The sequence below is a fragment of the Bos indicus genome, chromosome 12 (genome assembly GCF_029378745.1).
Source record: "Bos indicus isolate NIAB-ARS_2022 breed Sahiwal x Tharparkar chromosome 12, NIAB-ARS_B.indTharparkar_mat_pri_1.0, whole genome shotgun sequence".
In the NCBI taxonomy this organism is placed as follows: domain Eukaryota; kingdom Metazoa; phylum Chordata; class Mammalia; order Artiodactyla; family Bovidae; genus Bos; species Bos indicus.
Window position 1 is genome coordinate 70,218,695 of NC_091771.1, and position 26,708 is coordinate 70,245,402.

Here is a 26,708-nt window from a genome sequence, read left to right on the forward strand (position 1 = left end):
TCTATGGGGTCGCACAGAGTCGGACACGACTGAAGCGACTTAGCAGCAGCAGGTCCCATTTGTTTATTTTTGCTTTTATTTCCAATATTCTGGGAGATGGGTCATAGAGGATCCTGCTGTGATTTATGTCGGAGAGTGTTTTGCCTATGTTCTCCTCTAGGAGTTTTATAGTTTCTGGTCTTATGTTTAGATATTTAATCCATTTTGAATTTATTTTTGTGTATGGTCTTAGAAAGTGTTCTAGTTTCATTCTTTTACAAGTGGTTGACCAGTTTTCCCAGCACCACTTGTTAAAGAGATTGTCTTTAATCCATTGTATATTCTTGCCTCCTTTGTCAAAGATAAGGTGACCATATGTGCGTGGATTTATCTCTGGGCTTTCTATTTTGTTCCATTGACCTATATTTCTGTCTTTGTGCCAGTACCATACTGTCTTGATGACCGTGGCTTTGTAGTAGAGCCTGAAGCCAGGCAGGTTGATTCTTCCAGTTCCATTCTTCTTTCCCAAGATTGCTTTGGCTATTTGAGTTTTTTTTTTTTTTTTTTTGTATTTCCATACAAATTGTGAAATTATTTGTTCTAGCTCTGTGAAAAATACCGTTGGTAGCTTGATAGGGATTGCATTGAATCTATATATTGCTTTGGGTAGTATACTCATTTTCACTATATTGATTCTTCTGATCCATGAACATGGTATATTTCTCCATCTATTAGTGTCCTCTTTGATTCATTTCACCAGTGTTTTATAGTTTTATATATATAGGTATTTAGTTTCTTTAGGTAGATACATTCCTAAGTATTTTATTCTTTTCGTTGCAATGGTGAATGGAATTGTTTCCTTAATTTCTCTTTCTGTTTTCTCATTATTAGTGTATAGGAATGCAAAGGATTTCTGTGTGCTGATTTTATATCCAGCAACTTTACTATATTCATTTTTGAAGTTAAAAAATATATAATATAATTTTAAGTTTAAAATATTTCTGAGTCTAGGCTTCAGTTCAGTTCAGTCATTGAGTCATGTCCGACTCTTTGTGACCCCATGAATTGCAGCACGCCAGGCCTCCCTGTCCATCACCAACTCCTGTAGTTCACTCAAACTCATGTCCATTGAGTTGATGATGCCATCCAGCCATCTCATCCTCTGTCGTCCCCTTCTCCTCCTGCCCCTGATCCCTCCCAGCATCAGTATCTTTTCTATTGAGTCAACTCTTTGAATGAGGTGGATAAAGTATTGGAGATTCAGCTTCAACATCAGTCCTTCCCATGAACACCCAGGACCAATCTCCTTTAGAATTAACCAGTTGGATCTCCTTGCAGTCCAAGGGACTCTCAAGAGCCTTCTCCAACACCACAGTTCAAAAGCATCAATTCTTTGGCACTCAGCTTTCTTCACAGTCCAACTCTCACATCCATACATGACCACTGGAAAAACCATAGCCTTGACTAGACAGACCTTTGTTGGCAAAGTAATCTCTCTGCTTATGAATATATTATCTAGGTTGGTCATAACTTTCCTTCCAAGGAGTAAACATCTTTTAATTTCATGGCTGAAATCACCATTTGCAGTGATTTTGGAGCCAAAAAAAAAATAAGTCTGATACTGTTTCCACTGTTTCCCCATCTATTTCCCATGAAGTGATAGGACCAGTTGCCATGATCTTCGTTTTCTGAATGTTGAGTTTTAAGACAACATTTCCACTCTCCTCTTTCACCTTCATCAAGAGGCTTTTTAGTTCCTCTTCATTTTCTGCCTTAAGGGTGGTGTCATCTGCATATTTGAGGTTATTGAGATTTCTCCCTGAAATCTTGATTCCAGCTTGTGTTTCTTCCAGTACAGCATTTCTCATGATGTACTCTGCATATAAGTTAAATAAGCAGGGTGACAATATACAGCCTTGGCGTACTCCTTTTCCTATTTGGAACCAGTCTATTTTTCCATGTCCAGTTCTAACTGTTGCTTCCTGACCTGCATATAGGTTTCTCAGGAGGTAAGTCAGGTGGTCTGGTATTCCCATCTCTTTCAGAATTTTCCACAGTTTATTGTGATCCACACAGTCAAAGGCTTTGGCATAGTCAATAAAGCAGAAATAGATTTTTTTTTGTGTGGAAATCTCTTGCTTTTTCCATGATCCAGCGGATGTTGGCAATTTGATCTCTGGTTCCTCTGCCTTTTCTAAAACCAGCTGGAACATCTGGAAGTTCATGGTTCATGTATTGCTGAAGCCTGGCTTGGAGAATTTTGAACATTACTTTACTAGCGTGTGAGATGAGTGCAATTATGTGGTAGTTTGAGCATTCTTTGACATTGCCTTTCTTCGGGATTGGAATGAAAACTGACCTTTTCCAGTCCTGTGGCCACTGCTGGGTTTTCCAAATTTGTTGGCATATTGAGTGCAGTACTTTCACAGCATCATCTTTCAGTATTTGAAATAGCTCCACTGGAATTCCATCACCTCCACTAGCTTTGTTCGTAGTGATGCTTTCTAAGATCCAACTGACTTCACATTCCAGGATGTCTGGCTCTAGGTAAGTGATCACACCATCGCGATTATCTTGATTCCAGGGTAGCTCTCCTCATAAGACTTCTTTGCTCAATCAACAGAGCACACCAGCACAACTGTAATTGTAATTTAGGGGGCTGTGATTTTGTCCCAACTTTCATCCACGGCACCCCCAGTGAGTGGCAGCCACTTTGGATCTGCCAAAATCACTGGTTTACAAGCCTGGCTACACAGTAGAATCACCTCAGAGGTTTCTCTGATGCCCAGCCACTCCTCTAACTCTGGGATCAGGATCACTAGAGGGAGAGGTGATCCTGATGAGCAGAGGGTTGGCAAACCCCTGGTCCATCAGAGGACTCTCATCTTCTGCACACATTGATTATAGATAGCAGTGACCTGAAACCTAAACCAATCAGCATAAAATGAGGTGCAACAACAACAGTGGTCTAAAGATACATATGTATCTTAATCCCTGGAATCTGTGAAAAATACCTAATATGGTGAATGATGTAAGTAAGGATATCCAGAGGAGGAATTCATCCTAGATTATCTGGGTGGATCCTAAGTGTCATAACATGTATCCTTATAAGAGAGGCTCAGAGACCTTAGAGGTAGACAAGTGGAGGAGAGGTGATGTGATGGTGGAACAGAGAGAGATGCAGCTGGAAGTCAAGGAAAGCCAACAGCCACTGGAAGATGGAAGAGGAGGATCTCTGGTAGAGCCTCCAGAGGGAGTGTGGGCCTACCTGCCCCCTGATTTCAGACTTCTGGCCTCCAGAACTGTAGGAGAATAAATGTGTCTTGTGTTAAGAAATAAATGAGAATTCCATCTTCCTGACATCCTCACCAACACTTGGTTTTGTCAGTCTTTTTAATCATAGATATTCTAATGGATGTGTAGTGGTATCTCATTTAGTTTGAATTTTCTTAATGGCTAGTGATGTTGAACATCTCTGTATTTGTTTGTTTGCCATGAAGATTTTCTCTTGAATTGTTTTTTATTATAGTTTATATGATTTAACATACACTATAATGGACAGTTAATTAATTTATACACATTTAACTATTTTGTTGAGAACAAATTATAAAAACTATATAAAAATAAAGCATCTTTCAGTTTACACTTTTTATAAAACAACATACTGAATGCATTCTTAATGAACTCTATTTACGTCCCTTCCTTTATTAGGCACTAACATTTGGAGCAATGGGGCTGAGTCAGACTTCATATCAGATGCAACATCAAGTCTCTTCATTTATTCTGTTTCTGTTGGAGCACAGAGGGTGTAATGACAATGGGGAGAAGGACATAAATGGCATGTTTTGCAATATTGGGGCATTTTTGAAATGGGTTGCTCTGAAAATCATTATTTCATCTTGGATAGCTCTCCTTCCAGTTTTTCAGGTTCAGAAGGCTAAAATTTTTCATTCTGAACTGTTCAACTTTTTGTGTTTTCAGAGCCACAAAATTGACTTTTTGTTTAAAACTGTGGGTCTTTCAGATCCATCTACGAGCCAAGTAAAATAAATGTTTTAATACACAAGGAACATTGAAACTCTCACAAATATGTGCTGAAATTACGACTCATAATAGGCTGGCAACTGTTGAGTAGACAGCATGCTGCTTACCTCTCCATGGGCATCATACATGGACACATGAGGTACCCTTATTTCCTGATCTCCCCAGGTGTGCTGTACCATTGTAAAGGGGACATTGTCTTGTTTCAGTAATAACCTCTTATAAACATATTTAATATTGTTCTTACATATATTTAAAAACTACATTTAAGAACACATATCCTTGCATAGATTTTTGCTGCTGTTGTTAAAGAACTGACTGTTAAGATCATGGATCAGTCTAAGAAACTTTGAACCGAGCAGATTCACATTCATTATTTCACTGAATTTTATTTCAACTCTAGACAAAATAAAATTCACACTTTAGCAGGTTAAAACTCATTTTAAATGTACTATCTGAATAAAAGATTTTTTTTTTTTTCAAATTGCTCCAGCCTGTTGTGAAGAACAAGGACTCAGGATGTGAGATTTGGATGGAATCTTTAAGCCCATCTAGCTGAGCCTCCTCAGCTAACAGCAGACTGAAATTACCTTATGAAATCTCACAGCAATATAATAGTTTTCTGTGTAAATCTCTAAAACACAAGGGTGTTTTAAAATAACCACAGTATCAAATGCCCCACCTAAAAACAATTAGCAATAATTTTTATCATAATCAAATACCCATTTATATATATAACAATTTGAATATATATTATATATAATAATTTGAATTTATAATTATTTCATAGAAGATAGATTCGCTATCGTCTTAATATATAATCACTGTCTAATCTGTCCTTTTATCCTTTACTTGTCCCACAGTAGCTGAGTCCTGCACTCTGTAAATGTTGTCATACTACATTTCACCAGTAGATGGCACTGCTAATTGTGGGGAAGAAAGATGCTTGTTACCATTCAGATTCCGGCTTCAACTTCCCCAGGAGTTCTGATTCAGTTTGTCTGGGTAGGACTTCCCATCTTCTCCAAGTAGTTTGGAAGAGTTTGTCAGACTTTGAGAAACAATGTATAAGGCCCTCATTTGCCTCAAACTGGGATTGTTAAATTTTCTAATGGGGCTTTATTTTGATACAGGAATGGGAATTAGAAAAAAATATTGTAGTCTAGTAACAAGCAGGAGAAAAAGGTATAATTTAAAGACTTTATAACAACAAGAACTTTAACTTGTTTAAAAAGTATAATTTAAAGACTTTATAACAACAAGAACTTTAACTTGTTTAAAAAGTATAATTTAAAGACTTTATAACAACAAGAACTTTAACTTGTTTAAAAAAGTATAAAGACTTTATAACAACAAGAACTTTAACTTGTTTAAAAAAGTATAATTTAAAGACTTTATAACAACAAGAACTTTAACTTGTTTAAAAAAAGCAGTGTGTTGAATATATTAGCACTGCATATGAAGTACAAACCCTCAGGTCCAATTAGAATTCTGTTAGCCTGGAATCAAAAGACCCTCATCTCACACAAATGGCCTGTGTAGTCTTGGGTAAATCACATGACATCCTCGGATACCAATGGAAAGAAACAGCTCTGAGACACCCCTCTCCCACTCCCCGTGGACTGGGTCCTCTGCGGCTGTGTGAACTGGTTGTATTTAAGCAGGTGGGAGGACACAATATTGAGATTTGGAGTATGACTGTAATTATGATCTCACTTGTACTCTCAGGTTGATGATTTTTTTAACTTCTTTTTCTAGATGAATTATACAAATATGCCAAAGTCAGAAACTAATTTTATTGAGTAATTATATATTTTTAATAGCTTATGTTTATAGCAGGATTGGGCTGGAGGGAAGAAGGGAAGATTACTGGCAGAAAGATGGCAAATTGCACAGAAAACCATTACAATGTTATGAGATTTCATAATGTGATATAAGTTTGCTGTTAACTGAGGAAGGGTCAACTAGATGGGCTTAAAGATTCCATCCAAATTTCACATCCTAAGTCCTCATCCTTCACAACAGACTGGAGCAAGTTTTGAAAATAAGTTTTTATTCAGATAGTACATTTATAATGAGTTTTAACATAGATCATTTGTGCAAATAGATTAAATTTGCTTTTTTCTTAAACAGAAAATTATAAAAAATAAGGGCCTCCATTATTTAACACTAAAAATTGTTGACCTAGTAAAGATGACAGGAGCTTTTCATGTTACTTACCTCTTAAAAAAAAAATTGTTTGACATAAAAATTTTTCCTTGAAATTGGAATGTATTGAGCTTTTATGCATGATACACAGAGTCAACAGGCTATTTTCAATTTTTGCATTCATATATTTATTTATAATTGCAAATTGCATACAAATGATGTCTTCCTTTGTGTAAACTGTTAGCTAATGTCACGATTATCAGTGCCATCTACTGGTGTTAAGTAGTATGATGACATTTACAGAGTGCAGGATACTGAGCTACTGTGGGACAGGGAAGGGATAAAAGGACAGATTAAACAGTGATTATATATTGACGAAAAGGGTATTTGATGATGTTAAAATTATTGGTAATTGTTTTTAGGTTGGACATTGATGTGGTTATTTTAAAACATCTTTGTGTTTTAGAGATTTGGGGCTAAGTCTGTCCCACTATCTGTTCCTTATGGCCTGTAAGCTAAGAACAGTTTTTTTATTAATATTTTTAAATGGTTGAAAGAATCCAAAGAAGAATATTTGTCTCATAGGAAAATTATATGAAATTCAAATTTCAGTGTTCAAAAATGAGGTTTTATTGGAGCATAGCCGTCCTCATTCACTAATATTTGTCTGTGGCTGCCTTTGTGCTCCACTAGGAGAGCTGTACTCTTGCCTAGAAAATCCCATGGATGGAAGAGCCTGGTAGGCTGCAGTCCATGGGGTCGCTAAGAGTCAGACACGACTGAATGACTTCACTTTCACTTTTCACTTTCATGCATTGGAGGAGGAAATGGCAACCCACTCCAGGGTTCTTGCCTGGAGAATCCCAGGGATGGGGGAGCCTGGTGGGCTGTCGTCTATGGAGTCGCACAGAGTCGGACACGACTGAAGCGACTTAGTAGCAGCAGCAGCAGCAGGAGAGCTGAGGGGTTGCAGAGATCATCCAATGTGAAAATCCTGGAAATGTATTTCCTGGTCCTCTATAGGAAACCTCTGCCCACTCTGCCCCAGGGCTCTGCTATTCTAAGTATGGCATGTGGACCAGCAGCATAGGCTGGCCTGGGAGGCAGTTGGAATCTTGTCTCTACCCCAGACCCACTGACTCAGAATCTCTGGATCCCAGGTGAGCCCTGCTCACAGTGCAGTACAGTCAGAGAAGCGCTGGTTTAGAGGCCCTGCTCCATCCTCCTGTGGTTGCACACTCCCCAGGGGCAGGCAGAGAGGGGTAGGGACATGGCCACCTGGAGCTCCGCCCCCTCCAGGTCGTGCTCTGAGCACTTGGAGCCCAGAATCCTGCTTCCAGCGGCAGTGCAGGCCTCTTCCTGGGGCCCATGCCCCAGCTCGACAGGTGGTCAAGACACAGCTGTTTATCTAGTTGTGTTTAGGTTGGACATTGATGTTGTGGTTATTTTAAAACATCTTTGTGTTTTAGAGATTTGGGGCTAAGTCTGTCCCACTATCTGTTTCTTATGGCCTGTAAGCTAAGAACAGTTTTTATATTAATATTTTTAAATGGTTGAAAGAATCCAAAGAAGAATATTTGTCTCATAGGAAAATTATATGAAATTCAAATTTCAGTGTTCAAAAATAAGGTTTTATTGGAGCATAGCCAATGCTCCAATAAATCCCATTGTACTTGAAGGTTTGGGGTGCTCTTGCTTGAGCAGTGGATTCCTCAGAGCATAGAGAGGGTCAGAGCCAGGTGTGGGAAGAACAGGGGGAGGGCTGGGGGCTGGGGCGGGCCTTCCCTCTGCTGTCCTGCCTTCTGGCTTCAAACTCCGAGGTCCAGGAATCCCAGCCTACTAGGTGGTTATGAAGGTGCACTTGACAATGTGTTAGCTTGACTTTTAACTTTTAAATATTTAAATATATAGAATGGGCTTCATTTATACTCTTGACCCAGGGCCCACAGATGTGAGTGGCAGGTCTGTTAAATGCTTCTCAAAGTGTTCAGAGATCCCCCTGCATCATATCCAATAGGGGTGTTGGTTAAAAATTCAAATTTCCAGGCCCCACTTGTGTGACTCCCTCAATCAGATCTTTAGGGAATGGAGCCTACTGCTGCTGCTGCTGCTAAGTTGCTTCAGTCGTGTCCGACTCTGTGTGACCCCATAGATGGCAGCCCACCAGGCTCCCCAGTCCCTGGGATTCTCCAGGCAAGAACGCTGGAGTGGGTTGCCATTTCCTGCTCTAGGAACCTATATTCTAACCCCTCCCCTGGTGACTTTGATCTACAGCAGAACTATAGGAAAACTTGTAATGAGGGTGAGGGGAGTGTGGAGAGGAGCAGGAAGCATCAGGGAGAAGAGAAGGAGGTCCCAGGTCAGAGGAAGGTGTCGACCATGAGCTCACACCTTCCTGCGTCTCTCCTGATTTTCTTCACAACTTAGCCTGACCCCACCCCTGGGAGCTGGCTGCAGGGAGAAGTTGCCAGAACAGGGCAAGGGTGTCCTCCTGCCGACCGTGGGGCTCTCGGGGGCTGCTCTGCAGAAGGAAGGACCTGAGTCAGGGGCAATAGGAGCAAAAGGGCTGCGGGCGCCTGGAGAGACCACACGGATACACCTGGGGGGCTCAGGCTGAAGCTGCTGAGCAGGTCTTTGGGCAGGTAGACCTCCTGGTCCTGCTGGGACACGGTGGAGCTGGAACAGAGGCTGCATATGTCAGTTAGGAGTCGAATGACGTTGATCAAGGTCCTTAAGCTCTGTGGGTTTGTTTCCTTGTCTGTAAGATGGGGATCCTAATACCTTCTGAGCTTTCATTAAAATTAAACGTGATAAAGTAAAAACACATCCTGCCTCACAAAGCAGAATAAGGGGCTGCTGCTGTTTATTGGGACACTCATTAACTTACATCTCTGCACTTTCGGATGCTCTATATCATAGGCACTTGTCACTGGCTGTGCTCAGTCATGCGTGACTCTTTATGACCTTGTGACTGTAGCCCTCCAGGCTCATCTATCTATGGGATTTTCCAGGCAAGAATACTGGACTGTGTAGCCATTTCCTCCTCCGGGGAGTCTTCCGGACTCAGGGATCTAACTCACGTCTCCTGTGTCTCCTGGATTGGCAGGTGGATTCTTTACCACTTAACCCAGGAAGCACCTGTCGCTGGACGATAAGACCAATTTCTCAACCTCCCAGGGGGCGCTAGTGGTAAAGCATCTGCCTGCCAATGCAGGAGATCTAAGAGATGCAGGTAGGGGAACAGCCCCTGGAGGAGGAAATGGCAACCTACTCTAAATATTCCTGCCTGGGAAATCCCATCCTCTGTTCACGGGGTCCCAGAGAGTCGCCACGACTAAGCACACACACACACACCTCAAACCCCAGGCACAGGAATGGTCCAGTCACAGGCATGTGCCAGACCTGTGCTTGGCCAGTGGCCTGGAGCTCCCTGAGCTTCCCTGTGCAGGAGCAGCTCCTGAAGTTCCTGCCGAGCTGCTCATCCTGTTACAGTTCCCAGGGTTTGCCTCCCAGCAAGCTCATAGGTTGTGCTGAACTAAGCACATACGGAGGATATAAAAAAATGTACCTGGATGAAAAAACAGAGTAAACAGAGTGATTCTTCAGGAGCAGGAGTGTGCATTTCCGTGTGCAGGGTGTAGATGAGGTGCTCATAAGTTTGTGCTGACCTAACTGTGGAAAATTCTGAAAGAGATGGGAAGACCAGACCACCTGACTTACATCCTGAGAAACCTATATGCAGGTCAGGAAGCAACAGTTAGAACTGGACGTGGAACAACAGACTGGTTCCAAATAGGAAAAGGAGTACGCCAAGGCTGTATATTGTCACCCTGCTTATTTAACTTATATGCAGAGTACATTATGAGAAACGCTGGGCTGGAAGAAGCACAAGCTGGAATCAAGACTGCTGGGAGAAATATCAATAACCTCAGATATGCAGATGACACCACCCTTAAGGCAGAAAGTGAAGAGGAACTAAAAAGCCTCTTGATGAAAGTGAAAGAGGAGAGTGAGAAAATTGGCTTAAAGCTCAACATTCAGAAAATGAAGATCATAGCAACTGGTCCCATCACTTCATGGGAAATAGACGGGGAAACAGTGGAAACAGTGTCAGACTTTATTATTTTTTTTTTTTTTTGGCTCCAAAATCACTGCAGATGGTGATTGCAGCCATGAAATTAAAAGACACTTACTCCTTGGAAGGAAAGTTATGACCAACCTAGATAGCATATTCAAAAGCAGAGAGATTACTTTGCAAACAAAGGTCCATCTAGTCAAGGCTATGGTTTTTCCAGTGGTCATGTATGGATGTGAGCGTTGGACTGTGAAGAAAACTGAGCACCGAAGAATTGATGCTTTTAAACTGTGGTGTTGGAGAAGACTCTTGAGAGTCCTTCAGACTGCAAGGAGATCCAGCCAGTTCATTCTAAAGGAGATCGGTCCTGGGTGTTCTTTGGAAGGAATGATGCTAAAGCTGAAACTCCAGTACTTTGGCCACCTCAGGCGAAGAGTTGACTCAATGGAAAAGACTCTGATGCTGGGAGGGATTGGGGGCAGGAGGAGAAGGGGAGGACAGAGGATGAGATGGCTGGATGGCATCACCGACTCAATGGACATGAGTTTGAGTGAACTCCGGGAGTTGGTGATGGACAGGGAGGCCTGGCGTGCTGCGATTCATGGGGTTGCAAAGAGTCAGACACGACTGAGCGACTGAACTGAACTGAACTGAACTCAACTGAAGGTGAGGCTTGTGTGAAACCTCCAGGGAAAACTGTGCCACACTGAAAATCACCAGCAGGGGGCAGCATAATCCACGTGTCCAGGTGAGCAGTGTGCAAAGGCCGTGGAAAGAGGGGCCGGGAAGGCCTCACACGGGGCAAAAGGGGTCACAGGCCCCCCACCTCATCTACACCTTATATACAGAAACGCACACTCCTGCTCCTGCAGAATCACTCTATCAGTTTACCCTGTTTCCTCATCCAGGTACAGGTCTTTACATCTTCAGTATGGCAAAGGCCAGGGGTTTGTAAACTTGGCTACAGGGGAGTTCTTTGAAATCCCAGTGCTGAAGCCTCATCTCAGTTAACTCAGAATCTTGGGGGAAGGGAGGCAGGAGTCAACACTTTTTAAAACCCCACAGGTGATTCCACCCTGCAGCCAAGTGAGAACCATTGTTGGAGGCAAAAGATCTCATGTCTTCCCAAATGGCAGCTGCTTTCATTACTAGAAAGTGTGAACAAGTATAAGTTGCTCAGTTGTGTCTGACTGTTTGTCACTCCATGAATTATGTTGCCTACCAGAATTCCATGGACTTCCCCAGGGAAGAATGCTGGAGTGGGAGGCCATTCCCTTCTTCAGGGAATCTTCTCAGCCCAGGGATTGAACCTGGGTGTCCTCCATTGCAGTCAGATTCTTTACCATCTGAGCTACCAGTAAAACCAAAGATGGTTTGATTTCTTCCTATTTTGCTACTGACCCTCGCCAGTCAGACCCCAAAGGCCAAAGGGTTCCTTCTGCCAGGTATGTGTATGCTCAGTCACTCAGTCATTTCTGACTCTTTGTAACTCCACGGACTGCAGCTCACCAGAGTCCTCTGTCAATGGGATTTTCCAAACAAGAATAGTGGAGCAGGTTGCCAATTTCAGCTCCAGGGGATCTGCCTGACCCAGAAATCAATGAGAGTCTTCTGCACTGGCAGGCAGGTTCTCTACCGCTGAGTCACCTGAGAAGCCCCTCTGTCAGGTATGGCTTGTCCCTTGAATGTGATATAGAGGACAGGCTTTCACATAAAAGCACCCCTGGGACTGCTGTGTGTGATTCCTGTCAGCTGGGGGATGGGTGGGTTCTCACAGGACAGGCTCAGGTGTGCTGCCCGTGACTCCAGATCATAGTGCTGGGTCAGCATCTCTGCACACGGCCCCCTGGCCGCCATCTTGAATCACAGTGCTGGGCTCAGCATCTCTCCACACGGCCCCCTGGCCGCCATCTTGAATCACAGTGCCGGGCGCAGAGACTCCGCACATGGAACTCAGAGCTGAGGTGTCGGCACAGCCATTTCACACCAGGGAGTCTCGTCTGAAGGACCAAGTGCGAGGCTTCTGCGGGAGGCGCCCTGTGAACAAGTGAAAAAAGACTCAGCACAAAGGGAGAGATAAAAGGTAAACTTCATTTCATTAACCAGATGCTGACTTTACTCCCAGGGAATGGTTTATGGGCTTTATCAATGATTGTTCCATCACAGCCCAGCCTCCCTGAATATTAAGGGCCCCAGCTTAACTTTAATGACTGTTTCCTTTGTTACCTGTGGAGATCATCTTGATGAAGAGAAAGAGACAAATTTCTCTTCTATGCCTGAAGACCCAAAAGGGAAGGTATTGATATAATCAGTTTTGTTTTTTTACCCATAAGGTAACTCCCTCTTGGCTGGGGCTTGATGTTGCTCCTGAAATAAGTGGGAGTCTGTGGTGCCCTTCATTTGAGGAAGACAACCTGGTATTGTTTAAATGGGCAAGGGAAGGGCCTAGGCATGAGGGTACACAGAGAACCAGGTCTGGATTCCCAGATGAGAGGCTAAGATGGCCTCATCACTATGGAAACAGTGTTTCTATGCTTGTGAGACAGGAAGGAAGGGGGCACAGATATTGAGAAAAACGGGATCCCACAAAAACTGGATTGAACCAGCTAAAATCAAGATGGTGTTGAGTACGGTCTGGCCTCTGACCTCTAACTCTTACATCTTCATTATAACACTAGAATTCACTCCCCTCTCACTGTGACAAGTGCTGTGATAGTGCCAAGGCTGACCATAGAAAGCCAAATAGTGATACCGAAGAGGCGGGTCTGGCTTCTCGCCGCTCAAAAGCCAATAAAGAGGCCAGGTTGGTAGAAAGGAACATTTACTTTATTTTGGATGCCAGTATGTGGTGAAGGGAAGGCTGGGAACCTCTCCAAAGGCTGACTGCCTGCTCCTTTGAGAATGAAGGGACAAGAGCTTTTATAGACAGAGGGAGAGGGTTGCATGTAGAAATAGCAGAGTCAACTCTGACCATCATCTTGAGATTGGTCATCGGTGGTCTGACCAGCTTCATCTTGATTGTTTTAAGTATAGTTACTCTTCAGTTCTAGGGTTTGTTTGTTTCCATTTCTCAAGGTCCATTTTCAGATCTGTGGCAGCTTATATCATGGCTACAGTCTGGTCATCATGTAGTTCTTTTACCTGGAGGGGTTTTCAGTACCTATAAGACAGCTCACAGGGTATGGCTCAGAATATTATCTATAGCCCTTGGGAAGGAATAAAGAGGTCCTTGACTATGCTTAATGGCTACATTGTTATTATTTGGTGTCCTTTAACTGTTTTTCTTTGTATCTGCATGTTTTCACTTCTGGGATTAAATTTATTATTTGGCTAAAGATTTTCAATAGACAAAAGGAAGGCAGAGGACACTAGGCAAGGACCACAGGGTCCTGCTCCATTTCAAAAGTGTGCAGTGGTTCAGTTCTTAAAAATCCCTGTTCCTTCCCTGTAATAGCAAGAATATTTGTCCCACTTATTATCATATGAAATTACCCAGCCCATGACAACTAACAACCTGGATCCTCTCACCTTCTGAGAGGGTCCATATTTTGACTATGGAGTGTGTGTCTGCCTGAATAAGTCCATTTTCACTCTACTTCAGCTCCCTCTTCAACTCTCTCCTGCAGGAAGCCAAAGACCCTGACTTGGAAGCTGGTTCCTGGTACTCCCACATCTCCCAGGATGAGATATTTCCTTCTCCTGCACCACTTGTAACATGGAGGATGAAGAATAGGGACTATAGATCTAACCTGATTATAAAGCAGATGATCTAGATTTAGGAAGAGTTCTTATTTATCTTCCTGGTGTTGTTTCTTAAACTTTAGCAAAGTCTGGTTTCCACTTTTCTGGGCAAATGTTTTTTAAAATGTATTATTTTTATTTATTTATTTTGATGGTATGGGGAGGGAGGAGGGACGAGGGTTCAGGATGGGGAACATGTGTATTCTGTTTTTAAAATCAACTCTGCTGTGGGATTTTAAAGGAAGGATGTAACTGAGTTCTCATCTGCTCCCCAGATGGATGGCACACGCTTCATCGCCTTCTATGGCATTCTGTCATCCTGGCTCACAGACTGTCTAAGCTTGCTGCCTCCCTCTTTCTGAATTTTCCAGACCCAAAGTGGGAAATCAGGTTTTTCTATTTTACTTGTAACACAAAATGATGGTATGGGAGTCTCCTCTGCAAAGCAACCAACTCACCTGGCTTCTAGCAGTAGGTAAGGCACCAGCTGTACTTGGGTTGGGGGGGTTCTATGATATCCTGTATCCCCTCTACTTTGTCCTTGCCTGGGAGGTTGAGGATGATGACCATTGGGGACAGGGGTCACCAACTCTCTGCCTCTTATCCCCAGACCTTTGCTCTCCTCTGGCTTGGGTTTCAATCTCTCTTCTCTGGAGGAAAATTCATTTGGTTAAGTTTTCTTGCAAACTGTGCTTTTCATGCCAGCACCAGTGGTCTTTAAGCTATAACCTCAAGGAATTTTCATTCCTTTAGCACAAACATTCATACCATAGCAAGGACAATTAATTTAATATTCTGATAAAATATCTTGCTATAATCTCCACTTATTGAACATCCCTTCTGCATCAGAAATTACAAAAAGCACTTTCACATAAACAGTAACTCCATGAGACAGTTATTACTTTTTTTTTTTTTTTAATTTTGGCTTTGTTAGGGCTTTGTTGTGGCACTCAGGACCTACGTTGTGTCATGTGAGATCTTTCATTGGGGTACATGGACTCTCTTATATGGAGCGGCCAGGCTCAATAGCTGCGGTGCTCAGGCTTAGTCACTCTGCTGGCATGTGGGCTCTGAGTTCCCTGACCAGAGATTGAAACCAACTCCCCTGTCTTGCAAAGCAGATTCTTAACCACTGGACTACCAGGGAAAACCAAGATACTACTTTTTAATACCTATTTTACAGATGAGAAACTGAGTTCAGAGAACATGTGTCACTCAACTAGAGGTGGAAGAGTTGCCCCTATTATGGGGTGGCCTTCCTTATTTATCTGGTACAGCTTCTGGAAACCTTAAGAGTTTCCAGTTTTTGGAGGATCAGATAGAAAGAAAAGACAAATGTTTTAATTCTACTTACAAAGTGTAATTAACCAAATTGTTGTAAGTCATAATTAGCTTGAGGGAAAGGATTTCCTTATGTTAGGAAAACACTAACTTAATCACTTAAATCACTAATATTTTAGACAAAAACAGTAAAATTTATAAGCATATTCTCCAGTTCACTCAGCAACTAGTCCTTTTTGTTAATGGTTTTATTGAGCATCAGGTTTTCCATTAGGACTTCATAATTTCTTACAAAGTTTAGCTTGTGGTTTGAAACTTATCAGAAATATGTACTTGTCAAAAGTCCTTCCCATGAATCTTCTTAAAAATGAAGCAGTTTTACAAACACATCTGAGTACAACAACAACTGTCTGTATGATGAAAGACTTCTTGCATACACGTGCAGGCTGTACAGGTCAATAAATTGTTTTTCTCTTGTTCATCTGTCTTACATCAATTGAATTTCCCATGCCCCAGCCAGAGGGCCTAGAAGGGTAAAAGGAAAAGGAATTTTCTCCTCCCTTACATGGTAAAATATACATAACACAAGTGAACAATTTTAATCATTTTAAAATGTACTATTCTGGGTGTTGATTATATTCACACTGCTGTGCAACCATCACCACAGTCCCTCTCCAGAGCTTTTTCATCTTCCAGTTGAAACTGTGTCCATTAAACACTCCCCACCCTCTCCCAACAAACACCATTCTACTTTGTGTTTCTATGAATTTGACTAGTCTAGGCCCCTCATATAACTGGAATCACAGTATTTGTCTTTTGGTGACTCAGTACTTCTGGACACCATGTGTGTACTAACCAATCCTAACCAGTTCTCCAACTCACCAGACACAACTGTGTCCCGCAATTTAAGTCAGTTCTGACACTATCTGCCTGAAGTTAGTGTTAGACCTCATCATGGGTTAAGGACTCAGTCTCACAAGACTGCCCCTTCTCAACTTCAGAGCCAGTCTTGAGTCCTGTTCTCCTTATGGACTGCTCATAAATCAGGGTTCCCATAACCCCTTCCTTGGGTTTGGTAATTTTCTAAAGTGGCTTACAGCTCAGGAAAACAGTTTATTCAACTAGATCACTAGTTTATTATAAAAGGATTCAAGTCACGAACAGCCAGATGGAATGGATGCAGAGCAAGGTAGGAGGAGGGGAGGGGCTTCTAGGCCCTCTCCAGGAGAGAGCTTCTCAGAACCTGCATATGTTCACCAGCCAGGAAGCTCTGTGGACCCCATCCTATTCATTTTTTATTGAGGCTTCATAGAAACATACTTAGGCAAGGTTGATTAAAGCATTGGTGGGCTGAAACTGCCAACCCTTTAATCGGTGTGATTTTTCTGACAAACAGATGCATTCACTAAAACTCAGGTGTAGTTGAAAGGGGCTTGTTACCATTATCAAGATACTTTTTCACTCTTAGAGCACCTAAGTGTTTTAGGAGATCTGTGCCAGCAACAGCATGAAGATTAAATAAGTATTCTGAGTCACAAGTCTTCAAGGTTCATCCACTCTGCAGCATGTGTCAGAATTCCCTTCTTTTTTAAGGGTGAATGATACGCCACTGTATATTTATACCACATTTTGTTTATTCATTCCAGAAATAATACTTTTGAATGCTTCCTATATATTCATATGGGCTTTATATACGGGAAAAAAGTTTGAAGTTCTTTTTTATTTTTTTATTTATTTATTTTTTACTTTACAATATTGTATTGGTTTTGCCATATATATTTCCCTCTTGTACTGATTCCCGCTTATTGGCTGATTCAAAATTTATTTCTTTGAGGGATAAACAAAGTTAACCTTGACTTCTTGCTTATGTACTTTTCTCTGTGCATCAGTTCACTGCTGAGTAACTGTCCTTCATGCCACAAGAAGGATGTGCTGTGGTCTTTCGTTTTCCCTCCTCTTATCAAAACAGGATTCCTCAGGGCCAGCTGAAAGGTTGTTGTTGAATCACACGAAGTCACTGGGATTCTTGGCCCTGGGAGGAGAAGAATTCAATCTGGGGCCAGAGACAAGGCTTGATTGCTCAGAGCTTTTGTGTAATAAAGTTTTATTAAAGTATAAAGGAGATAGAGAAAGCTTCTGACATAGGCATCAGAAGGGGTCAGAAAGAGTACCCGCTTGCTAGTGTTAGCAATGAAGTTATATACTCTCCAATGAATCCAAAGAATGTCTGGAGGTTGTAAAGACCTCACCAGACCTACTCCCATAATTTACATTTTAAGATAACAGAATTAGCCAGAAGGTTTAATCCAGAGACTATCCTCAGGCAGGATACATTATATAATCCTAAGGAATGTAGAGAAGGAAAAGTTTGTCCTTTCTTCCTCCTTGAGAATTCCAGATCCCTCTCTCGTTAGGGACCCCTAGACTCCTTAACCTGCCTAGGAAGTGACTCTCTCACAGCCTAGCAGTAGAACAGACACTAGGGAGTCGGGAACTGTCATCTCAGTAGCCTGGCAGCTTTGTGCCCATCATCTGTGCTCACCTCCACTGACCAGTACTGGCCACTAGATCAGGGTATCTCGCGGCGGGGTGGGGTCTCTTCCAGGAAGGCCCCCCAGGGTCCTGAGCTATTCCAGTTGGAGACCTTCCCACGGCTCCCTTGTTTGGTCCTGATGAGGGCAGCGTGCCCTGAGGGCGGGCTGCTATCTGCTTCTGCCAGCTTTCTCCAGGTCTTCACTATAGCTGAGGGGCATTTCCGCTTCAGCCTGCCCCTCCCTCTCCACCTTCTGGGTGGGGGTCCGGGCTCAGAGCGGGCCCTCCGGTAGCGTTTGCAGCCAGGGTGGAAACGAGGGTGCCTGGGGTCCTGTGCCCTGTGCCCTGTGGTTCCCCCATCACCACCATCAGCGGCGCCTGCAGCCTCGCCTCACACCTACATGTGGCCTGCAGATACCCCCACCCCACAGGCCGGCAAGATGCAGCCGGTGTCCCCGGAGGAGAAGCCCAACACGATGCAGGACGTGAACATCTGCTTGCGGCTGTTCTGGTGAGCCCCGCCTGCGCTGAGACAGCCCGCAGCCTCAGGGCCAGTGCCTGACGCTGCTGCGCCTTGCAGGGGCTGAGGGTCGAGGTCAGAGCGAGGGAGAGCTTTCGGATGGCTGCTTGTAGCGGGTGGGGTCTCCCCACGCCGGCCGCGGGGGTCCCTGTCTGTGCCCTCTGGGTGAGGCGGCGGGAAAGGGTAGCAGGAACGGGAAGAGTGACATGGTGGCGGGGCGCAGGGTCTCCCTGCTTTGCAGCTCGCTGCCCCGTCAGCCTCTTTAGTCCTGGGAGCAGGAGGGGCAGCGGGAGCAGGAGGCAGGGAGGCTGAGAACCCAGGCTGCCTCGAGGGGTCACTGCCAGAAGGAGAAGGACCGGACCCCGCATGCCATCCTTAGCCGGCTTCCCCAGGAGAGCTCCGGATTCATAATTCTAAACTAGTTCACACACTTTCCCCACTAAGCAAAAGACATGAACAGGTTTCTTAATCTAATTAGTGCTCTGCTCTTGTTGCCATCTGCCAATAATGTCCCCAGCTTTCTCCATATTCTTGAGGTGATAGCTGAGTTCCAACTGCACCAAGCTCCCTTGTCACTGTGTCTATGGCCATGTCTCCCTCCCTCCCTCTGTCTGTGTGCATCTCTCACTATATTTCAGTATCTAGTTGTGACAAATTTCATGTGTGTAAAAAAACACTTTTTAAAAAATGAACGGGGACATGATTCTTGAACCCATTTTGCTTTTATCTGGGATACATTGAGAGGACTGGAGGATGTATTTGACCAGCCCTTTTTCTTACTGTGAATCTCTGCTTCCACTTTTGAAAGTCACCCTGGGGATGGGGTCCCTGAAGCCTGTGGGATCTTATCTGCATTTCTAGCCTTTCCAGAAGCAGTGCATGGTCTTGATGCAGGTGGTCCTGCCCAGGAGTCCTCTGGTTCTGAAACCACCGAGGGGCCTCTGAGCCAGGAGGAAACACAGATGAAAAGCAGCTCAGAGAGGTGAAGCTCTTAACTAAAGTTTTCCATCTGGTAGTTGGGACCACTAATTAGGTGGGCTGGAACCTTTGGGTTTAAAGACACTTGAGTGATTATTATGTCTTTCATTTCTGGACCTGAAACCGTCCATCTTTCCCACAAATTCTAATATTTCCTTTTCTTCATATGGGAGGTCCTTGGGGATTCCCAGGAAACAGAAGCTTCTGTGCTTGTTCTGATGGTGGTGTATTCAGTGTGTGTAACTACATTTCTTGGCCATTTAGTGGCCCTTAAGGAAAGAGGGTCAAGAAGAGAAAATATGGGTGTAGGCTTCCTTGTTGGCTCAGTGTTAAAGAAGGCACCTGCCATAGCAGAAGACCAAGAGATGTGGGTTTGTTCCCTGGATGGGGAAGATCCCCTGGAGTAGGGAATGGCAACCCACTCCAGTATTCTTATCTGGGAAATCCCATGGACAGAGAAGCCTGGCAGGTTATGGCCCATGGGGTTGCAAAAGAGTCGGACATGACTTAGTGACTAAACAACAACCACAATAAATAATAACAAAGTAGGGACACCTCTCCTTAACTTCAGACAGGGCAAGGAACTCTCTAGGGCAAGGAGTGTTTTATTTGTGAATTTTCAAAATGTATGTGCATGGAAATGGGAATGTGAGGACTTCTTATTGATTTGGGTAGGCACCCATTTCCAATTTTTCTGCTGGAGTGGAAGGAGCTATTATCTCTTATTTAACATGTGAAGTCACTGAAGCAGAGAGATTGAGTAATTTTTAAAAACACTTTTTATTTTATAAACTTGTGGCTCAGCTGGTAAAAATCTGCCTGCAATTCAGGAAACTGGGGTTCGATCCCTGGGTTGGGAAGATTCCCTTGGTGTTTCCCAGAGATTTCCCTTCTGGGAAAGGGTACCCACTCCAGTATTCTGACCTGGAGAATTCCACGGACTGTATAATCTATGGAGTTGCAAAGAGTCAGACATGCCTGAATGACTTTCACAGCCAATTTACAATGTTGCTATAGTTTCAGGTGGACAGGAAAGTGATTCAGCCATATATAAACATGTATCCATTCTGCCCCAGATTCCAAGAGGTTGACCAGGTTGCCTACCATCACACAGCTACTAGTAAGAGTTGGATCCCAAACGAGGTAGTCTGGCTTTCAAGCCTGTGTTGATGTGGATGTAACTGCAGTACTGCGCTGCTTCTGTTGAGATTTTTGTTCTTAAATGGAGGGAAAAGGTGATTCCAAACACACCTTTGGTCTTGTAGGTGGAGTTTCTCAAGGGAAGTTCTTAAAGATCTTGTTGCTGGAGATGATGCACGTGAAACGTCTCTATAATCAAGCTTTAGCACGGCTGTTCTCAAATATGGCTTTCAGACCTGCAGCATCCTCCTCACCTGGGAGCTTGTTAGAAATGCAAATCACCACCCCTACCCCACCCCTACCCCATGCTGCTTCTAGGCCAATTCTGTAAATTTAGACACCCTGGGGATGGGGTTAAACAAGCTCTAGGAGATTCTGATGGAAGGTAGAGACTGGTTTCTGCTTTAAGCCACTCCTCCCATTGGCATTGTTCCTTCGGTGTTAACTTTTAAAAAGAGGTCCAGACTTTGTGAAGTTACTTGGGGACCACAATTGCCATCCTGTTTGCAAAGTCTGAGGTACCCTCATGATTTCCTCGTGTCCCTCACTTGCTGTCCTGGGAAATTGAAATGAGCCCAGGCAGGAAATGCTGCCCAGAGTGCTGTCTATCCACCTTGTAGAGAAACCGAGTTTTCATTTTCTCATTGTGTGTTTGCTTTTCTTACAGTTCATCTGCTTTCTAAATTTGTAAATGGCTTATTGTCTTTATACAAATGACCTCACAGGGGTTTTAGTGTTTTCACAGCACAGGTAGGACTTAGAGTCTAAGAGAAGGCATACATTATGGCTATTGGTAATTGTGAATTTTAGAAAAGAATATATATTTTTCTATTTCTATAAAAAACTTTATGGAAGAAGAAGGGCTTCCCAGGTGGCCCAGACATAAGGAACCCACCTGCCAATGTGGAGACACAGAGACATGGGTTTGATCCCTGGGTCAGGAAGATCCCCTGGTGTAGGAAATGGCAACCCACTCCAGTACTGTTGCCTGGAGAATCCCATGGACAGAGGAGTCTGGTGGGCTACTCTGCAAAGAGAAAGACATGACTGAGCACATAGAAGAAGAAGAAAGGAACAAGGATTTTTTTTTTTTTTTTTTAGCCAGGTATACTTGCTGATAATTTGGTTATTTCTTAGTCTTTCCCTCTGAAGTTTTTGTGCATATCTGCAAATGCACAGTTTTTTTTTTTTTAATTAAAATATAGCTCATGGTTTTTTAGAATTAATTTTTACTGTAGCATAGTTGCTTAACAATGTTGTATTATGCACACTTTTCTATAAAGTTAAATATCCTTGAATCCTGATTCCTTCTTAATTTTCTATGGTTAACATTTATTTATAGCATTAAATAATGTTCAAAATGTGGCGTTTATTTTTTAGGTAGGCTTTTTATTTTGTATAGGAGTATATCCAACTGACAACGCGATAGTTTGAGGTGGACAACAAAGGAACTCAGCCATACATAAACACGTATCCATTCTCCCCCAAACCCCACTCCCATTGAGGCTGGCACATAACATTGAGCAGAGTTCCCTTTGTGATACAGTGGGTCCTTGTTGCTTATCCATCCTAAATACAGCAGTGTACACATGTTCCTACTAAATTCCTAACTATCCCTTTCCCTCATCACTCTCCCTGGCAACCACAAGTTCTCTAAATCTGTGAATCTGTTTCTGTCAAAATGTGGTATTTAATTGAAATGTATGCAGTCTTTTGCTTTTGTTTAATAGAGTTTATGGCTAATTAGGATGTGATGCATATCTATGACCATATATTTTGCTGCATCTTTTCTTTTTCCAAATTCCCAGAAGTAGAATAATTAGTGAAAGGCTGAATTGTTTTTAATTAGGTTCAGATCAATTTGCCCTCTTAACAGCTGTTTGTGAGCTTATTTCATTGTCAACTTTGAATACCTGAATTACATTTTTTTCCTGGGCCTAAAGTCAAAAATAATTCAAAGAGTTTTAATTTGAATTTATTTGATTTATGAGTGCTCAGTCACCTACTCCAGTTTGATTGTTTGCAACCCCATGGACTGTAGCCTGTCAGGCTCCGCTGTACATGGGATTTCCCAGACAAGAATACTGGAGTGGGTTGCCATTTGATTTGTAGAGATGGAAGATTTTTTATGTCTACTGACCATTTATTTGTGTTTCTTCAAATGTCTATTAATAGATTATTTTTCCTATAGAGCATTTATATTTTTGAAATAACTTGTAATAAATGCTTATCATTTCAGTTCAGTCACTCAGTTGTGTCCGAATCTTTGCAACTCCATGAATCACAGCACGCCAGGCCTCCTTGCCCATCACTAACCCCCAGAGTTCACTCAGACTCACGTCCATCGAGTCAGTGATGCCATCCAGCCATCTCATCCTCTGTTATCCCCTTCTCCTCCTGCTCCCAATCCCTCCCAGCATCAGAGTCTTTTCCAATGAGTCAACTCTTCGCATGAGGTGGCCAAAGTACTGGAGTTTCAGCTTTAGCTTCATTCCTTCCAAAGAAATCCAGGGCTGATCTCCTTCAGAATGGACTGGTTGGATCTCCTTGCAGTCCAAGGGACTCTCAAGAGTCTTCTCCAACACCACAGTTCAAAGGCATCAACTCTTTGGCACTCAGCCTTCTTCACAGTCCAACTCTCACATCCATACATGACCACTGGAAAAACCACAGCCTTGACTAGATGAACCTTTTTTGGCAAAGTAATGTCTCTGCTTTTCAATATGCTATCTAGTTTGGTCATAACTTTCCTTCCAAGGAGTAAGTGTCTTTTAATTTCACGGCTGCAGTCACCATCTGCAGTGATTTTGGAGCCAAAGAAAATAAAGTCTGACACTGTTTGCACTGTTTCCCCATCTATTTCCCATGAAGTGATGGGACCAGGTGCCATGATCTTCGTTTTCTTAATGCTGAGCTTTAAGACAACTTTTTCACTCTCCTCTTTCACCTTCATCAAGAGGCTTTTTAGTTCCTCTTCACTTTCTGCCTTAAGGGTGGTGTCATTTGCATATTTGAGGTTATTGATATTTCTCCTGGCAATCTTGATTCAAGCTTATGTTTCTTCCAGCCCAGCATTTCTCGTGATTCACTCTGCATATAACTTAAATTAGCAGGGTGACAATATACAGCCTTGATGTACTCCTTTGCCTATTTGGAACCAGTCTGTTGTTCCATGTCCAGTTCTAACTGTTGCTTCCTGACCTGCATACAAATTTCTCAAGAGTCAGGTCAGGTGGTCTGATATTCCCATCTCTTTCAGAATTTTCCACAGTTTCTTGTGATCCACACAGTCAAAGGCTTTGGCATAGTCAGTAAAGCAGAAATAGATGTTTTTCTGGAACTGTCTTGCTTTTTTGATGATCCAGCGGATATTGGCAATTTGGTCTCTGGTTCCTCTGCCTTTTCTAAAACCAGCTTGAACATCTGGAAGCCATGAACAGTATGAAAAGGCAAAATAATAGAATACTGAAAGAGGAACTCCCCAGATCAGTAGGTGCCCAATATGCTACTGGATATCAGTGGAGAAATAACTCCAGATAGAATGAAGGGATGGAGCCAAAGCAAAAGCAATACCTAGCTGTGAATGTGACTGGTGATAGAAGCAAGGTCTGATGCTGTAAAGAGCAATATTGCATACGAACCTGGAATGTCAGGTCCATGAATCAAGGCAAATTGGAAATGGTCAAACAAGAGATGGCAAGAGTGAACATCGACATTCTAGGAATCAGTGAACTAAAATGGACTGGAACGGTTGAATTTAACTCAGATGGCCATAATATCTACTACTGCGGGCAGGAATCCATCAGAAGAAATGGAGTAGCCATCATGGTCAACAAAAGAGTCTGAAATGTATTACTTGGATGCAATCTCAAAAACGACAGAATGACCTCTGTTCGTTTCCAAGGCAAACCATTCAATATCACAGTAATCCAAGTCTATGCCCCAACCAATAATGCTGAAGAAGCTGAAGTTGAACGGTTCTGTGAAGACCTACAAGACCTTTTAGAACTAACACCCCCAAAAGATGTCCTTTTCATTATAGGGGAATGGAATGCAAAAGTAGGAAGTCAAGAAACACCTGGAGTAACACACAAATTTGGCCTTGGAATACAGAATGAAGCAGGGCAAAGACTAATAGAGTTTTGCTAAGAAAATGAACTGGTCATAGCAAACAACCTCTTCCAACAACAAAAGAGAAGACTCTACACATGGACATCACCAAATGGTCAACATTGAAATCGGATTGATTATATTCTTTGCAGCCAAACATCTAGAAGCTCTATACAGTCAACAAAAACAAGACCAGGAGCTGACTGTGGCTCAGTCATGAACTCCTTATTGCCAAATTCAGACTTAAATTGAATAAAGTAGGGAAAACCACTAGACCATTCAGGTATGACCTAAATCAAATGCCTTATAATTATCCAGTGGAAGTGAGAAATAGATTTAAGGGACTAGATCTGATAGATAGAGTGCCTGATGAACTATGGGCTGAGGTTTGTGACATTGTACAGGAGACAGGGATCAAGACCATCCCCATGGAAAAGAAATGCAAAAAAGCAAAATGGCTGTCTGGGGAGGCCTTACAAATAGCTGTGAAAAGAAGAGAAGCAAAAAGCAAAGGAGAAAAGGAAAGATATAATCATCTGAATGCAGCGTTACAAAGAATAGAAAGAAGAGATAAGAAAGCCTTCCTCAGCGATCAATGCAAAGAAATAGAGGAAAACAACAGAATGGGAAAGACTAGAGATCTCTTCAAGAAAATTAGAGATACCAAGGGAACATTTCATGCAAAGATGGGCTCGATAAAGGACAGAAATGATATGGACCTAACAGAAGCAGAAGATATTAAGAAGAGGTGGCAAGAATACACAGAAGAACTGTACAAAAAAGATTTTCATGACCCAGATAATCACGATGGTGTGATCACTGACCTAGAGCCACACATCCTGGAATGTGAAGTCAAGTGGGCCTTCAGTTCAGTCGCTCAGTCGTGTCCGACTCTTTGCAACCCAATGAATCGCAGCACGCCAGGCCTCCCTGTCCATCACCAACTCCCGGAGTTCACTCAGACTCACGTCCATTGAGTCGGTGATGCCATCCAGCCATCTCATCTTCTGTCATGCCCTTCTCCTCCTGCCCCCAATCCCTCCCAGCATCAGAGTCTTTTCCAATGAGTCAACTCTTCGCATGAGGTGGCCAAAGTACTGGAGTTTCAGCTTTAGCATCATTCCTTCCAAAGAAATCCCAGGCCTGATCTCCTTCAGCATGGACTGGTTGGATCTCCTTAGAGTCCAAGGGACTCTCAAGAGTCTTCTCCAACACCACAGTTCAAAAGCATCAATTCTTTGGCACTCAGCCTTCTTCACAGTCCAACTCTCACATCCATACATGACCACAGGAAAAAGCATAGCCTTTACTAGACGGACCTTTGTTGGCAAAGTAATGTCTATGCTTTTCAATATGCTATCTAGGTTGGTCATAACTTTCCTTCCAAGGAGTAAGCGTCTTTTAATTTCATGGCTGCAGTCACCATCTGCAGTGATTTTGGAGCCCAAAAACATAAAGTCTGACACTGTTTCTCCATCTGTTTCCAATGAAGCGATGGGATGCCATGAATTTTATTTTCTGAATGTTGAGTTTTAAGCCAACTTTTTCACTCTCCATTTTCACTTTCATCAAGAGGCGTTTTAGTTCGTCTTCACTTTCTGCCATAAGGGTGGTGTCATCTGCATATCTGAGGTTATTGATATTTCTCCTGGCAATCTTGATTCCAGCTTAGAAAGCATCATTACGAACAAAGCTAGTGGAGGTGATGGAATTCCCATTGAGCTATTTCAAATCCTGGAAGATGATGCTGTGAACGTGCTGCACTCAATTTGCCAGCAAATTTGGAAAACTCAGCAGTGGCCACAGGACTGGAAAAGGTCAGTTTTTATTCCAGTCCCAAAGAAAGGCAATGCCAAAGAGTGGTCAAACTACTGCACAGTTGCACTCATCTCACACGCTAGTAAAGTAGTGCTCAAAATTCTCCAAGCCAGGCTTCAGCAATACGTGAATAAATGCTTATAATAAGTGCATGTAATACTTTTTCAGATTTTAGTTTGTTCTTTAGAGGTTTTACATTATATATCACTAATTAAAGTTGAGCTTTTAATTTTGATTTCTCTTGTTGATTTTTTAGTATGTGTTTTAAAAATCCTAATATCACCTAAATCTCTGTGTTTAATTTTAGCTTTTTTCTTATTTTGACAGTAAAGGCAGCTAGAATAT

General features: G+C 42.7%; 1 protein-coding gene across 3 annotated transcripts in view; it reads left to right on the forward strand.

The window, feature by feature from the left end:
- Positions 1-12,130: 12,130 nt before the first annotated feature.
- LOC139176077 (ATP-binding cassette sub-family C member 4-like) overlaps positions 12,131-26,708 on the forward strand; it is a 401,158-nt gene continuing 386,580 nt past the window's right edge. For all 3 annotated transcript variants that reach the window (XM_070800386.1, XM_070800387.1, XM_070800388.1), the window contains exons 1-2: positions 12,131-12,326; positions 14,260-14,459. The gene's annotated coding sequence lies outside the window, so the exon portion shown is untranslated. The remainder of the gene's footprint in view (positions 12,327-14,259; positions 14,460-26,708) is intronic.